Source organism: Lichenostomus cassidix, chromosome 2 (assembly GCF_008360975.1).
Source record: "Lichenostomus cassidix isolate B80296 chromosome 2, HeHo_3.0, whole genome shotgun sequence".
Lineage (NCBI taxonomy): Eukaryota > Metazoa > Chordata > Aves > Passeriformes > Meliphagidae > Lichenostomus > Lichenostomus cassidix.
In genome coordinates this window covers 128,117,997-128,133,159 of record NC_139482.1, presented here as the reverse complement: position 1 = coordinate 128,133,159, position 15,163 = coordinate 128,117,997, and the positions used below count along the sequence as shown (strand labels likewise).

The window sequence follows — 15,163 nt, the reverse complement described above, 5'->3', positions numbered from 1 at the left end:
GGGCAAGGCGGGCACGTGACGCGGAGGCTGAAGGAGCGCGCGGAGGGCGGGGGGAGAAGGGAGCGCTGCGTGCGCGCGCACCGCGCAGGGGCGGGAAGGCGCGAACGCGGCGGCGGCGCGCGCGGTGTCCGCCCGCCCCCCCCAAGGTGTGCGTGAGGGGAGGGAGAACGGCCGGGGCGCGCTCTGCCGAGGGGGAAACGGGGCCGTGGGGGTCTGCCCTTGAAATGTTTGTGAGGTGTCTGTAACAGGTACGAAGCACGTTAACTCCGCAAGAGACCGGCAAGGTGTGTCCCCATAACCAGTGACCTCTCTGCCCTGAGAAGGCCCCGCCTACCCTTTAGTCAGGAGTCAGAGTCACTTAACTTCTGACTGATGGAGACCGAAAATGGGAAAATGTCCAAAAACTGTTGTAGGGCGTTTGGCATTTACTCTGAATTCCTTTTAGAGAGCAGTGCTTTTTGTTGTTTTTTGTTTGGGTTTCTTTCCGCTTGAAAAGTTTGAGTTGACTTGAACAGTATCAAAGCATGTTAACTCCACAAGAGACCACTGAAGCCTGTACTGAAAGGTGGAGGTGTGGGGTTTTTTTCTTATTCGTTCATTTGCCCCGTGGTGTTTTGTCTTCTCTACAATCCCTCCAAGCAAAGCAGGCTGCTATGGAGTGCCAAAGACCTCTCTGCCCCAGCATCGCCACATTGCTGCTGTCGCTGCCCGCAAGGAGTGGTTTGAGGGCAGTGGCTACGGAGGAGGAGCAGCCCTTCCCTAGAAGGGCAACACCTGTCGTTCGGGCCGGTGCGGCAGCAGCAGCAGCAGCAGCTCACTCTCCCTCCTTTCTCTCCGCTCTCTTGGTTACTGTCCTGTCCCCCCCACATCTGTAGGGCAACGCTCAGTTTCGTATGTGTTTCTGAGATATTCTGATCAGAGGTGCTCTTCATGTACATTTCTGAATATGGAAAGTGTATGAGTTTGACAGTATTTTGATTTTCTTGACCATATCTGTTTTATAGATGCCTGTGCTCTCACACTATTTTTCGGGGTGTCTGGGATGCCCACTTTGCTGTGTGTTCTTGGCAGCACATGTTAGCAAGCCTCGGAGTGTTGCAATTAGCATTCCCTCAGCAGCTGTAACAAGACATAGAGATTTTAACTATACTTACGTCTTTACCCAGTCGGTAGGATGTGTACAATTGTGTACCAAAACCAGGAGAAGAAACAAAGGGAAATCTGCACTTAGTGCTCAGAAGAGCTCTACTTGGTAAGAGTGTGGGAAGTACTGCCTTGTGACCCGCTGTGTGAAAACCAGCTAGAAAGATAAAATGATGGCATCCTTAAAAATGCAAGTCTTTCATGGTAGTAGTTGAAAACACAGAATATTAAAATTCTCATTTATTGGTGTCCTGGGTGACTTTTGAGACATTTATTTGTTTATCCAGAATGGTACACAATCATCTTCTCTTTGAGGCTTATTTTAGAAGTCAAAAAAAAAAAAAAAAAGGCATCTGACAGACACCATTTTTCATTACAAACTTCATTAAACAGCATGGAAAACAAATTATTTGCATTCTTTTTTAACAGTTGCACAGGGTTAAAAATAGATTGGCAGAATGTGCTGAAACAACAACCATTTGCATAATTTTCTACATGCAGCGAGAGTGACTGTGAAGCCCCCAAGTTTAGGAATTTTCTTATAGACTACATAAAGTGGCATTATCAAGGCAACTTCTTACCCTGTCAGAAGGTAGAAGGCTGTGGGAAGACAGATCTCTGCCTGTGTGAATTTAAGTGATGGTTGTACAAGTAGATACACAGCAGTGGGTTGGGATGAAGTTACCTTGTATTCCTCTAAGTCCAGGAGTTCATAGAGTGGTTTCATGTATGACTTCCACAGAGAATGCTGCTGTCTAGAGTTGCCTACCTAGAAAAAAAACAATCACAAAATAGTTAGCATTTAGCACTTTTGGTCTTCAGAACATTCTGTGCCCATTAGTTAAATTCTCTGTAATTTGCTGTGAAATTGAAAGGTTAGTGGTACAGCTCCCAGTTTATTTATTTAATTATTCCTCTCCTCCTGATTTAAGGCCAGGAGAGGAGCTACTTTTAGAGCTGGTCTTTGAAGCTATAGTTCCCTGTCTCACAGTATGCTGTTGATATCATATATCTCTGAACATTGGACAAAACTTGAATTTTAAAATACTGCGTGAGAAAAGATTTTGGCCTTACTAGCCACATATAAATCCCAAAAATTAAAGATAACATGCTAAAATTTGGCTGACATTTTGTTCCTCAAACTTACGTGAGTTTGCTGGTGTGCTGCCAGAAGTTGGATGTTGCAATCTAACTGGAAAGTTAGATTTTCCTTCTCTTCATCTTGCTGCTGCCAAGACCTTTTTGTGCACTTTGAGCAACAGTCCATTTTTGCTGATTCTAAAAAATATTCTAATGAATATACATGTTGTTCCACATGTAACGTTTTACACCAGAGACTGATGGCAAAGCAATTACTTGTAACTACTTCAAGGTATGCAAAGTCTCCCTGTTTCCCTGGATGAAAGGATTATCAACTGAGTGTAACAAGAGACATCAGTTCTTGTCTTACTGTGCCTGTTGCCAGCAGTGGCTAATTCTGCACTGCAGAACCAATAGGCAGCTATGCATTATCACTGCAGCTAAAGTGCTGCAGTACTTACCCTAACACACATTTCTGAAAAACACATTTCCAGAGAAACACATTTCCAGAGAAACTCCGTTACAGATCATCAAAATCCATTTTTGTTTGAAATCAAGTGTTTGTAATAAGCTTCAAGTTTAAATAGGTTCCTGTGCCTAATGTATAAATATTTTATTGATTCATATTTATTGATTCATTTTTACTGAAAGCTGGTTCAGGAGCACAAAATAATATTTCATTTGTTTTTATATCCCCTGACTCCTTAACATTCGTATGATATCTTTCCATACAATGTTTCAGAAATACTGTGTTGCTCCTGTGCTTGTTGAAAAGAGCAGTTGCTCATAAAACCTGTCTTAAAACTGAGTGCAGGGATCAAATGCTTCCACTTGGCATGCTGCCATACCAACCTGGACCAGGAAAAAAAGACAAAACAGTCATAAAAGTTTTGAAAGCAGAAAGAAAAGCCTAACAAGGGAGAAAATAAGGGAGAAAAACATGCCACATACTGAATAACCAGGAATTGGACAGGACTAAACTGTGTTCTTTCCTTTCCTGAAAGCATTACAGAAGCAATTACAGCAATCTAAGTATGCTGCTCCCCAGAGCAGTAATTTACTTTTAGCTGAAATCAGAAGCATTATGTGGCAAAAATAAATGTGTCAGTAGAGTTCAGAGCAGATGGAATACCTGCAAACAGCGGTGGCCTGTGCCTTTCAGCCTGCTTCAAAGGAAGAGTTTGGTTGTACATGCAAGTGTTCTGCTGCCCTCTCAGGGAGTGTTTGCTGTGGGTGGTGCATTTGTCCTCCCTCAACACAGCTGCGCTCCTGAGTACAGTGAACATTTCTGAAGTGTTACAATGAGCCCTGCAAAAGGTGATTTTTAAGGAACATCTCCTAAGAATATCAACTTTAGAGTAAACCAGCAGCACTGAGCCACATGGTTCATCTCTCCCCTGCCCTTTCTAAAGGCAAGTCCAATGGGGAATCACAGACAATTGCTTCCAATGGGTATTTTGCTGTCACTGTGGGACTCACAGATAGTTTAATTTATTTTGTCTTCCCTGGAGGACCTTTGTGTCTTCACTCTTAATTCCTTTCTGAAATGAATCAATGGGTCTGACTCATTCAACAGTTCAGATCCAACTTCCTAGAGTCAGAGAGTAATTGAGGTCAGACAGGACCCGCTCAAAGCAGGGCCACCTTCAAAGATAGGTCTGGTTGTTCAGGGATTTGGCCAGTCCCATTTCATACAACTCTGAGGACTGAGGTGATCCAGTCTGGCTGGGCCCCAGTTCTAGTATTTCACTGCTTTCAGTATGAAGATTTTTAATTTTTAGTTAATCAGAATTTTCCTTGTATACGTTGATTTCCATCTCATTAGCAGAGAATTAAATGCATTTTTTGCATTTGGTAGTAGTTGTGCACTAGTTTTTACTCTTCACCTGGGTTGGTTTTTCAGGGTCTGGTATCCAGTTTGGGGAACACAGCATTCTGACTGCTTGATGAAGTAAAAGAAATTCTGTAGAAAAATGTTGTTGAAAAACAATTTTTTGGCCAGCTTCAAGAATGATACTTTGGACATTATCAGTGTCTGGCTATGAGGAAGTAGTTTCAGGATATCAGGAAGTTGGATCCAGCAATTACCTTGGTTGTGAAGGGCCTGAACCCTTTTCCAGCTGTAGTTCATCATGTGCATTATTAATATTTCTTTATTACAGTCATTTAAAAAAGTAACTACATTTGCAGTTATAATGGCTGCCATGCAAAAGATTCAGTAGACTTCAAGGGAAGTAGTAGAGAATAAAATTGGAAGGGGAATCTGCCTGCATTTTTCCATACAGAGAATAGCTTACCTTTTTCAATAGATAAAATATTGTTCATGTAATGCTACTGGAACAATGATATCCTGGGTTCATTTTATCAGATATGATACCCTGAAATAAAAGATTGCTCAGAGGCTGGTAATTGGATACAGTCTTTTGTCTTTACTTGAGGTCACTGGAATCAAAAGATGGAAAGCCTAGTGGATGGTCTATAGAAACAGCTCGCTTATTTGACTTGAGATCTTTCTATGCAAATATGAATGTTAAAAACTAGTAATTTCTCCAGCAATGAGGAAAAGCAACCAGTGCCAATTACTAGAAGTACTGGTGGTACTTCTAGCATGAGGGGGTACTTTGAAGTGAAAAGTAGTTATGGAAGATAAAATTAGAAATTTCAATTTAGAACCAAGAGTAGACTCTGAACAAATCTCTTAGATGTCTTGGGGCCCAGGGCCCAGGGTTAGATCAGGTCTCATTTCCACATGTAACTAGGAAGTTTAGGAAGAATACCAAAGTGACTTCCTTCTCCCTCCTAGTTACCTTCCTCAGTTTAGCTTTACCTAAATGCTGGGAAAATAAGGCCAAGCTGTATCCTTTGGCGTTTGTATTTTATGAAAAAAATAAGCATTTGTTATTTTTTTTCTGCAGAAAAAGGATGAGGTACTGTTTTCCTTGGTTGATAATTAGACTTACTATCTCAAGTGACCCCATCTACATAAATATTTACTATTTGTTTTATACTGTATGTTTAATTTATATTTTTAAACAACAAACCAAACATGTGTTTGTTCTAACCTCTTCCCTTCCCTGACTAGATCCAGTAAATTATTCTGTTCTTCCAGGCAGGTGTCCTAAGCAGGTTACAGAGCCTCATTTGCTGCCTCGGAGCCAAGGAGTGGTGGATTCCTGTGTCAGTGACCAGTCTTCACTGCAGGGTAAGGCATTGCCCTCACCTCAGCTGACCTACAGCCAGACAGCAACAACTCTTGCCTGGAAAAAGAGGCAGTGTGGAATGACGGTGACAATTATACCAGCCTTTTACAGTTAAAAGCTTTAGCCACTAGGCTGTTACATGGTAAGATAGGAACAAGCAGAAGGAGTAACACTGTGTCTTACAAGTGGAGTTGGAGCTTTGTTTATGGTATTCAGGAACTGGAGGCAGCCAACTCCCTCTGAAAGATCCTGTCCATCTCAGCAGAACAAAGCTGTGTTCCTGTGCCAGGCTTTTAATCAAAGGAGAAGGCCTGACTGTGACCATTTCCAGCAGGCCTGCTTTAGGGGTGCCCTTGTTGTCCTGGGGAGTTTTTTTGTAAGGTCATTTAGGGATCCCTACTCTAATTTTGCCCTGCATTGGCACTGGGGTGCGTCCCTTGGATCTGGATTGCAGCCCAGGGCTGGATTTGGCTTGCAAGTCTGAATAACCTGCATATTCAGTTGCACAGCTCAATGATATCCCTGTGGCAGAGGCCAGGGAGGTGGTGCAAGATCCCACAGATGGGCTGTGCCTCTGAGCAACCTCCACAAAGATCTAGGAGCATTGGGAGGACATTCAGCAAGCACAAGATGACTGCTACCCTGCTACTTTGCAGGAGCTCAGGACCCACGTTTACTGTAATCTTTTCGGGCTCCCATGTTTGAAGTCCAGGCACCTTACTCCTTCCCCATGATCGTTTTACTCAATGTGTTTCCAATGCCCTGAAGCAAGTCCAGATTGCAAACTCAGTGTTTTAGAGTAGTATTTTAAGAAGAATTATTCGTTCTACTAGTGTTGACTTTAAATGCTAGGGCTAAACACCAGCCACATCAGGCTGTTTCTCTAAAACTTCTTTGAACTTTGGATGCAGCTCTGCAGCCTGCAGCCTTGTGTAACTGCAGAGGTTTGTTCAATTTGTCTGGATGTTATATAAGCCATCTTTTATTTTCCTTATGCTTGTGATCGTGTTATGTAGGCTGCCTTCTTAAATTTCAGGAACCCTAAGGCAGCCTGAGTCATGTGTATGAGGCTCTTTTTTGCACTGTTGTGTAAGGTAGTGAATTGCAAAGGTCATGGGAATGAGTTATTTAAAAACTGAAACATGCTGGGTTCTATCCAGCTTAGAATAGATGAGCTCAGAAAGGCATCTGCGTTTTAAATTTCAGTTTGGGTTATTAAGGACTGATTTACCTAACTCACTATTTCAGTTTCCTTAGCAAACTGCTGTAGCACACAATATTTCTGTTTCTTTTAAATGTGTTGGTGATATAATCATGCATTCACATAAGATGATGAATAAAACATTTGCTTTCAATTCTAGAAAACAAATGCATTCACAAATATTGTCATCATAGGCACAGTCTTCATGCTGATTCGTTTTCAGTGCTCACAGCAATTAATCTCCCTAACCATTTGATCCCAATGAAAGATGTAAGATTCATGGTCTAAGCGTGCAGAGTGCTTTGATCTACCCAGTGGATAACTCGGTTGTGATGTGTCACTATGCTCTTGTGTACTCTGGCTCGGTCATACCAATGCCATGCAGGTTTAAAGGCACAAGAACAGATAAGAGTGTAGTGGAGTCTCTAGGGCAGGTCGCTCTGTTTCTATTCACTCTGTCTCCTGTCTGGTTTAAGCTATCCAGCTGTACCCTCATTTATAGAAAGACCTTTTTTGCTTTCTCTTTCCTGTCCCCTCCCAGGCCCTCCAAGTCACCACCCAAACAAGAGCGTGTCCGGCCTTACTTTCAAGTGAAAGTGCTCTGAGCTCTCCCAAAAGCACTTTTAAACTTGGATCATTTCACAGCAGTTCAGTGCATGACTCCACCAATTGCTCAGTATGCAGAGCAGTCTCTGGCAGCAGGGAAGGGCATTGCAGCGCGCTGGGGAGCAGGAGGAAATACAAAACCACACCCTGGGAGTGATTTTTGTTCTCTCTATCAGTCTATGAAGCTATCCCAGCATAATTTTGGCCATTTGCAAAATTCATCTGTGCAATTCTAATTTACTTCCGTTTTCATGCAGCAAAATGCAATCAACTTGTAATCACGTCAAATCTTGTTGAAAATAGTAAGAAAAAACTATGGGATGAGAAAAAAAATACATTAAATTAGTTTGGCATGAGGAAGCAGTTAAATGACTCTGATTGCTGAAAACCAAACCAATACAATCCACCTATCCAAATATTGCACCAGTATCACAAAATTATGTAATAGCATATCCCAATACAGGCTTGCAGAGCAATGTACTGGTAAATGATACAGGCAGAAAGTGGTGAAGCCAGAAGTTGTGGAGTCACACACGTGCATGTAAGAGAGGAAAAAAAAGTGTTTGAAAAAAAGGCTAGAAATGCAAAGGGTACAGTAAACTGAGTTCAGGGACATGACACTGAAAGGAAAGAGAACAGTGCAGCAAAGGACTTCCTGGAAAGGTCTTGAATGTAAGCACAGGTGGGCTCTTGCCATTTGCCTGATTTTTGCTGTGTTCAGAAAAAAAAAATTAAATAAAGAAATTGTACGTGTGAGTCTATTGCACTCTACCCAGCATCGTGACTCAAGGTGCTTGCTAGGATTAAAGAGGAAAAAAAAGCTAAATTAAAGCTAAAAGAAGAGGTGGAATAAGGGAGAACAGGGTTTACGAATCTGTAAGGGTTTGAAGATGTTAGAAAAAAAAATCCCAGTGATTTTCCCATATTCAAGTCGTTCTGGTTTGTATTTGCTTGTATCAGTGGGTAAAATATGTGAGTCACAGGGTGGGTTTTTCTTCTTGCATGTTACTGATGAAGGGATGCCTTGACCTTAGTCAAAAAGCAGTGCCTTCGGTTTATCTGGAAAACACTTCTTGAATCTGCCATCATGTGGAGACTGGCAACAAGCTTGCTTCGCCCTAGAGAAGAGCTATAAAACCAAGCAAGAGAAATCTGCAAACAGAAAGTCTGTTCACTTCTCTGACACTGCCCTTATCCTCTTGGACTATCTTGGGTCGAGCAGCTGGAAGACAACATGTTCTGTAGGCAGTCAGCTTCTGGCAGGCAGTCAGTACAGCTGCGAATATGACACTCTGTGCCAAACATGAGTCTGTAATTTCTACTACTCTCCAACGGTCAGCTTTTTGAGGACAGCATTTAGTCATTTCTTAGGAAGACAAAGGGTGCCCATCAGAGTTAATGATACTTTACTTGCTCACACATTGCCAGGTGGGAGGTAGCTATAAAGCACACTTGGAAAATCAGTGCAACTGGTTCAAAATTACAGCAACGCTGTTGATGCAGGAATTTGCTGCCAGGCAGTTCTCAGAATCCCTGCACCCTTTGTCAAACAAGAGGAATTTTCTTCTGACTTGCTTTTCTCAGCCATCTGAATAGGAAAGCAAATATGCCTCAGGAGAAATAAGAAGTGTGTTAGTTTTCATTAACTTTTAATTTGAAGTCTGCATAACTGAATGAAACCACTGTAGTAATCTGTGGTTATCTGGGGTATCTGAAAGCCCTGTTGAATCAAGAGATAATTCCTCCCCTCTCTCTGAAAAGTACATATTAAAAAGGTGCTTTGTTCAGAGGCACAGTGTTCCCACCAGTACTTGCAAAGAACTCGAGCAGTGGGAGCAGCTCTACAAAGTCATTTCAGGCTGCTGCAACATTCCCAGGGCTGTAGTAAAGGTCAGTGTGTGTGTGTCCTTCAGCCACGTGAAGTTTTGATTAGCAAATCTGTGTCGTTGATAACTCTGAACTGCTTCCAGCCAACGGAATATCAGGGTTCCTACGTGCACAAGAAGTGCACTCCTCATGCCCAACTTGTGCTCAAAGGCATGCGACTTGCTGCACAGTGTTCATTCAGGCTGTAACACATACTGCAGCAAGACTCACACCCAAACATTCCAATCATGTCAGGAAAGAAAAGTTTAAAAATGTTTTGTTGCTGGGTTTTTCTAAGACAGAGAGACAGAGAGACAGAGAGACAGAGAGACGGAAAGAAAGAGAGAGAGAGAGAGAGAGAGAAAGAGAAGGAAGGAAGAAGGGAAGGAAGGAAGGAAGGAAGGAAGGAAGGAAGGAAGGAAGGAAGGAAGGAAGGAAGGAAGGAAGGAAGGAAGGAAGGAAGGAAGGAAGGAAGGAAGGAAGGAAGGAAAACTAGGAAAACAAAAGGAAAACGAAAAGAAAAGAAAAGAAAAGAAGAAAAGAAAAGAAAAGAAAAGAAAAGAAAAGAAAAGAAAAGAAAACTTCATTAAGGGAAAAGGAACTATAGCATAGTTGAGTCTCTTCCCACACTGTACCATTTTCCAGGGTCATTCCTTAAGGCCATCTTTACAGCACACACAGTGCCAGAGCATCATGTTTTCATTATTTTAGCTTGTCTGCAGCAATCATAATTCTGCCAGGTGCCTTGCTACCTTTGCCTTATGTTTTGTTACTGTGGCCAAGCCTGTTTGGTCTTGCCCCCAAGGCCAAATCATCCGATGTAGTATGATATTGGGAAGCCAAATGTCTCTGACCCCGTTAAATATTCAGTGATGAGTCCTGCCAGAAATCTGCCCATCCCTGAGAACTAGAAACGTCGTCTTTGTTGTGTCCAAGTGCCACTAGCCAAACTTTTGTGCCTATGGATTAGCTTAAGTGTTTGTCAAATACACTATGGTGCAGTTGCTCCACATGGTGCATTGCTATAGTGAATGTTGAAATAAAAACAGCATCCAGAGCATTCTTCAGCTTCTCTTGAACATCCATAAATAGTGAAAACTGGTTCACTGGCTGTCTCAAACCAAGCACTTCTAAAAAGAAAGGTTTGATTTTGATGTTTGGAAAGTATTATTTTCATCCTTCTGCTTTATCTTCTGTCAGTTACAGCCACTTTCTATACCAGAGGAATAGAAAAAAATATATGAAGCAGAGATTAACAACAGGCTTGTGCCACACACCAGGGAGCAGCTGGTGAGTGAAGCACTCCCTGACAGCCCAGAATATCAGGGGAGCTGGATGTACTATATTGATCCATTGCTTCTGTCTTGTTTTGTTTTCTGTTAATACCACACTACTCCTTTATTCGAGCTTACGTATGGGGAGCTCTGGGAACTGTGACAATGCAGCACGCTGAGGCTGCTGACGCCAGTGAAGGTGGGAGGGAAAAACACACATTTAAGTGAGAGAAAAATTTGGCCCAGTGTCCCCTTTTGATCTTATACAACCCAGGAAAAGTAAAATACTGTTGCTGACAGTGCCAGCTTTTAACAGTAACTGCACAGTAACAGGACATTGTATTAGAACTTATGTTAATACTTAATTTTGTATTTAATCTCTTTTTTTTTTGCCTGTCCTTCTGAGATGTTTCTTGCTTAATGCTTGGCTGCTCTGAAAAGACATGTCCTGTAGTCAACATGAAGGCAATGTCAAATGATTTCTGCAAATACAAATTTCTTACAAAATTTTTGTAAAAGTTCATGTCTTTGAAATGTTTGCAAGCCAATGATGTAGTAATTTATTCAAGCTTGCTAAGTGCACTATTCTTCTATAGTCTCAGTTAAATACTGTGAATGAAGATTGCCATAGTTACAGTTGAGTTCAGAAACTGTCTCTATTGTATTTTAATTCTGGTTTCTTATCTTGCTTCTCTTGCTTTGGTACAGTGAGAGGCACATTTCCATCTCTGTATTTAAGTGTGGTGTGAAAGATCTTGCACATTCATTAAAAATGCTTGAGCAAATGTGAGATGAGGGACATTTTCCATTGTCTTCTTTTTCGCAAAAGCAGTGAGTGACATGGTACTTCCTGAGCCCAGTCTGCATACCTTCTGTGCATAACTTCAGCCTAGTCCTTGAGATTCAGTTTGGCATTTTTGGCATTTTAATTCATTGCAAAAATATACACCACCAAGTAAACAGGTACACCGACAGCTTCCTTTTATATAGGATATATCGCGTGTAAAGACCTGCATTATGCTGGCATTTATTTTGACAAAAAAACCAAAGGTCCCAATGTGACTGGAGCTGGCAGGTCTTAACACTGACTTCTGTGTGGTTTGGAGAGGTCTCAAGATGGTGGCTGGTAAGCACGAATAATCAAGAACTTCATGTAACATCTACTGAAAAGCAAATGCCTTCTCTAGCTGAGCAACAACAAGGTATCTGTCTTACTGTCAGAACAACTTGTCTCCATGAGCTGCTTGCTAACACATCAGAAATGACACACGAATAATTGGCAATGATTCAGGCGTTTTGTCCGGCTCCTGAGTCATTGCAAAGCAGACTGGGGCTGGTAGCGCCCTGCAGATGGGGACTCGGCACATCTGGTCTGCCCTCTGCTCACCGGGAGCTCCCCCTGCTCACGGGCCCGAGCAGGGCAGCGGCTCTGCGACAGTGCAGCGACAATGCATCCTCACAGAGCTCCCTCATTTCTCACCTGCAGCCCAGCCCCCTTCCTTGTGCCGGCTGTCATGCTTCACAGACCCTTTGCCGGGACAACACAACTTCCAAAGCTGGAAATAGATTACTATTTTTTTTATCTTCACTGCATTGGATACTGCTGGTTCAGTGGATTGAATCTGCCCATAGAGGAGGCGGGGGGTGGCTGGGCTGGGGCGACGGGAGCCACTGACCTGGGGACTAGCAAAAGGGAGCGAGGGAAGCAGGTCCACTTGTCCTCTTGGCTCTTTTCTATCATCAAGTTGTGCCTTTTGAGCTTAAAGGTGTGCGTTATCACAGGATTTGTTAAACAATTAGACTCTCTTCCTTAGTACAGCAGAGAGAATAAATATGCTTTTTTCTCCTGAGATGGTGGGTGGGATGGAATGCTCGTAGCACAAGATGGGGTAGGGCCGACCTTTGTCCTGTGAATATTTTCCTGAAAATTTTTTCCCAGACAGGATTATGCATGTGTGTGCCTTACAGAAGGGATCCTCTGGTCATTTGGGAAAAAACACCATAAACGACATGAACAGCAATTTGTTTTGAATGAGAGATTTTATACAATACTGGTAGAACTTAAAGGAAAATCAGCATTCACCATGCTTTAATATTAAAATCAAGCTCTCTGAGGTTATATGCACAGCTCATCTGCATAGTAGACATAATGAAATATGCATTTCATACCCATAGTGAAATAAATCCTCAGTTTGCTTGCAGCCTGTGATTGTGATGCCATATGCTTGGCTGAGCATTGCTCCTGATGGATCACTGTGCAAGGATGCCTTACACTGGGGGCTGAGTTCCTTGGTGACTCACTGCAGTAGAATGCACGGTGGAAAAGCTCATTTCCCCAGTTACTCAGAGGTAAAATATTTTTGGATCCATGCCTGGTTTGTGCTAGGAATATTAAGGATGTTTTTGTTTTTCTGATAAAGTCCTGTTAAGAGAGAGAGTGATGATTGCTGCAGTTAGCATTGAATTCTCTGAAACTGAGTTTTCCTTTCCAAATCAGTTATGTCTCTGTGTCTGAAACATGCCTTGGAACAGTATGGTTGGCTTCTGTGTTGGACACACAGGACTGCATTTTCTCCTTCATCTTTGCTTTATCTTTAGTCCCCAAAGGCAAATTGGCATTGAGCCCTCATCTGAAACACGGACTGTAGCAAATCTATAATTTTTCAAGCTTTGATGCAGTAATTAGAAGATGAAAAATCATGTGGTGGTTTTTTGTGTTTTTTTTCTTAAAGCTCTGTTAAAGTTATCCAAGTTCTTAAAAATTATGAGTGGAATTAAAGCTACATTTTTAATCAAAACCAAAGCATTTGAAGGCGTGCCCAAGTTTCCTGTGGTGGAAATCTGATGAGGTCCAGAGTGAAGCAGTGCTGGAGATGGAGGTAAGTCAGTAAAGGAAGGCATGTTCTGTGTGCAGGTGTCTGTGTAAGGTGCTGATCAGCCCTCATGACAACTGGATGTGAGTGACTGAGTGCAGAACTGGCTGTGCCCGCAGCAAACACAGCAAAAGCAGACAGCCAAAGAGCAAGTGGTAAAGGACTGAGCAGTCTTGTGTCTCTGAGTTCTGTAAACCTATGCCATCAGGATGGGAGATAGACAGGCCATTCCTCAAATCAAAGTGTTTATCTCTCCATTTATTGAATCCTAACCTCTTCTAAACATTTTTTTTTTTTTTGCATCTGTTCTCTTTCTGAGGATGTGGCCACCTGGTTACAGAGGGCAACACTGTCATCTGAGCTGCCTGAGGTTCTGCGACCAAAAAAGACCCCGTGCTGACCATGGTGGCGATTTCTGTCTGTTTCTGCTGAAGGCACAATACTACAACCTTGAGGCAGGTGCTCTGCATGCACAAGGTGGTCTGGTAATCAAGTAATTTAAAGGAAAGTAGAGTGATGCATCAGACCATGATTTATTTGACATCAGAAGTCATCTCATAATCCCTGCTGTAGGCACAAAGCCTCGGTGGTAACAATGGTGGTAACTTTTTCTCTCCCCATCATCTTCCCTTCCCCTTCCCCTTCCCCTTCCCCTTCCCCTTCCCCTTCCCCTTCCCCTTCCCCTTCCCCTTCCCCTTCCCCTTCCCCTTCCCCTTCCCCTTCCCCTTCCCCTCCCCTCCCCCCCTCTCCCCTGCCCTGCCCTGCCCTGCCCTGCCCTGCCCTGCCCTCCCCCTACATCACTGCTTTTACTTCTCACAGGCAAAAGTAATGGGATGTATTTAGTGCTTTTCCTCAAAACCTTGTGGAGCTACAGGACACCTTCTCTGCTCTCAGCTTGGGTATGACACCCTTTGCAGCTGGTGCTCTTTTATGCACACCAGCATCACGTGAGTCTGAACCAGAGCTCTGGAGGAATGTATGGATATCTGATATGGCTGTTAATGAGGAATTCAAGCTGCTGCTTATAACTAACCAGATGGTTAGCCACAGGTAATAATCCAGAAACAGTAATGGAAGCACTACTTCAGGTTATAAGGGAGGTTATAAGTGTGTGCCTTGTCCCTTTGGGAAGTGTGGCAGTCAGAGCTAGGCACCTGCATGTCTGCAAAACGCCCCTGAATGCCACCTTGAGTGTGAGCCCTGGGGACTGGGTTTCTCTGAGCTGCAGGTTGGAAAGGTGTCCAAACAGCTGGGCTTGGGTAAGGCAGTGAGGGCTGGGGGCTTGTCACCTTGCAGAAAAGCCCTTGGACCATACAGAGTAGCTTTTGCCCCCTTCAGCAGCATTAAATGACCCACCCAACTGGACATCCACTCGGCCTTGGTAGTGGAAGAAAACATCTATCCAGAAGAACAGACTGGATAGATGTTTTCTTCCACTACCCAGAAGAACAGACTATTGTAGCCAGGGCAGATATTTGCCCTATCTCTGGATCTCACACAGGCAATTTCACTCTGGCACACATAAAGGAAGCAACACCTGTTATTAAAACACTTTGGAAATCATTGGCAAATAGCTCTTGTAGACATCAAACACTGGAGAGATAAGCGCTTGGATAAAATGACAAATTGTGTGCCTTCAACACTGTTAAGGCAGCACTGAGGGAAATGTATTTTCCCATAAGAAATGTGCAGGAAAACCTGCAGATACTGCAAGAAGTAAGAGGAAAGGATGGAGAGTTAGAAAGCACAAGCATTCTCCTTTCTCAGGGGTGGGAGGACAGGTGGTGGGTCTGTTCCTCACAGACAACAAAGGAGATGCTCAATTTAAAATGAAGTATTGATAGTATGAAACCTGAATGGAGATCCTGGGGTTTAAATTGGTTATTTAGGGTTTAGTGTTCCTATAAACTTCCTTTAGTC

The 15,163-nt window shown here is 42.9% G+C and overlaps 2 long non-coding RNA genes across 5 annotated transcripts; one reads left to right on the top strand and one right to left on the bottom strand.

The window, feature by feature from the left end:
- The first annotated feature begins 79 nt into the window (after positions 1-79).
- Positions 80-14,654, top strand: LOC146442233 (uncharacterized). 4 transcript variants are annotated; one of them, XR_014850200.1, is made up of 5 exons: positions 80-148; positions 5,333-5,425; positions 10,297-10,386; positions 13,103-13,832; positions 14,063-14,654. It is a non-coding gene; the product is annotated as an uncharacterized LOC146442233 (long non-coding RNA). The 4 variants fall into 4 exon arrangements; XR_014850198.1 differs by lacking the exon at positions 10,297-10,386; XR_014850199.1 differs by lacking the exon at positions 10,297-10,386 and having other exon boundaries at positions 13,103-13,841.
- LOC146442234 (uncharacterized) lies at positions 1,398-2,575 on the bottom strand. The gene is made up of 3 exons (XR_014849574.1): positions 2,500-2,575; positions 2,291-2,421; positions 1,398-1,912 (listed from the first exon to the last, which is right to left on the bottom strand). It is a non-coding gene; the product is annotated as an uncharacterized LOC146442234 (long non-coding RNA).
- Positions 14,655-15,163: the final 509 nt, after the last annotated feature.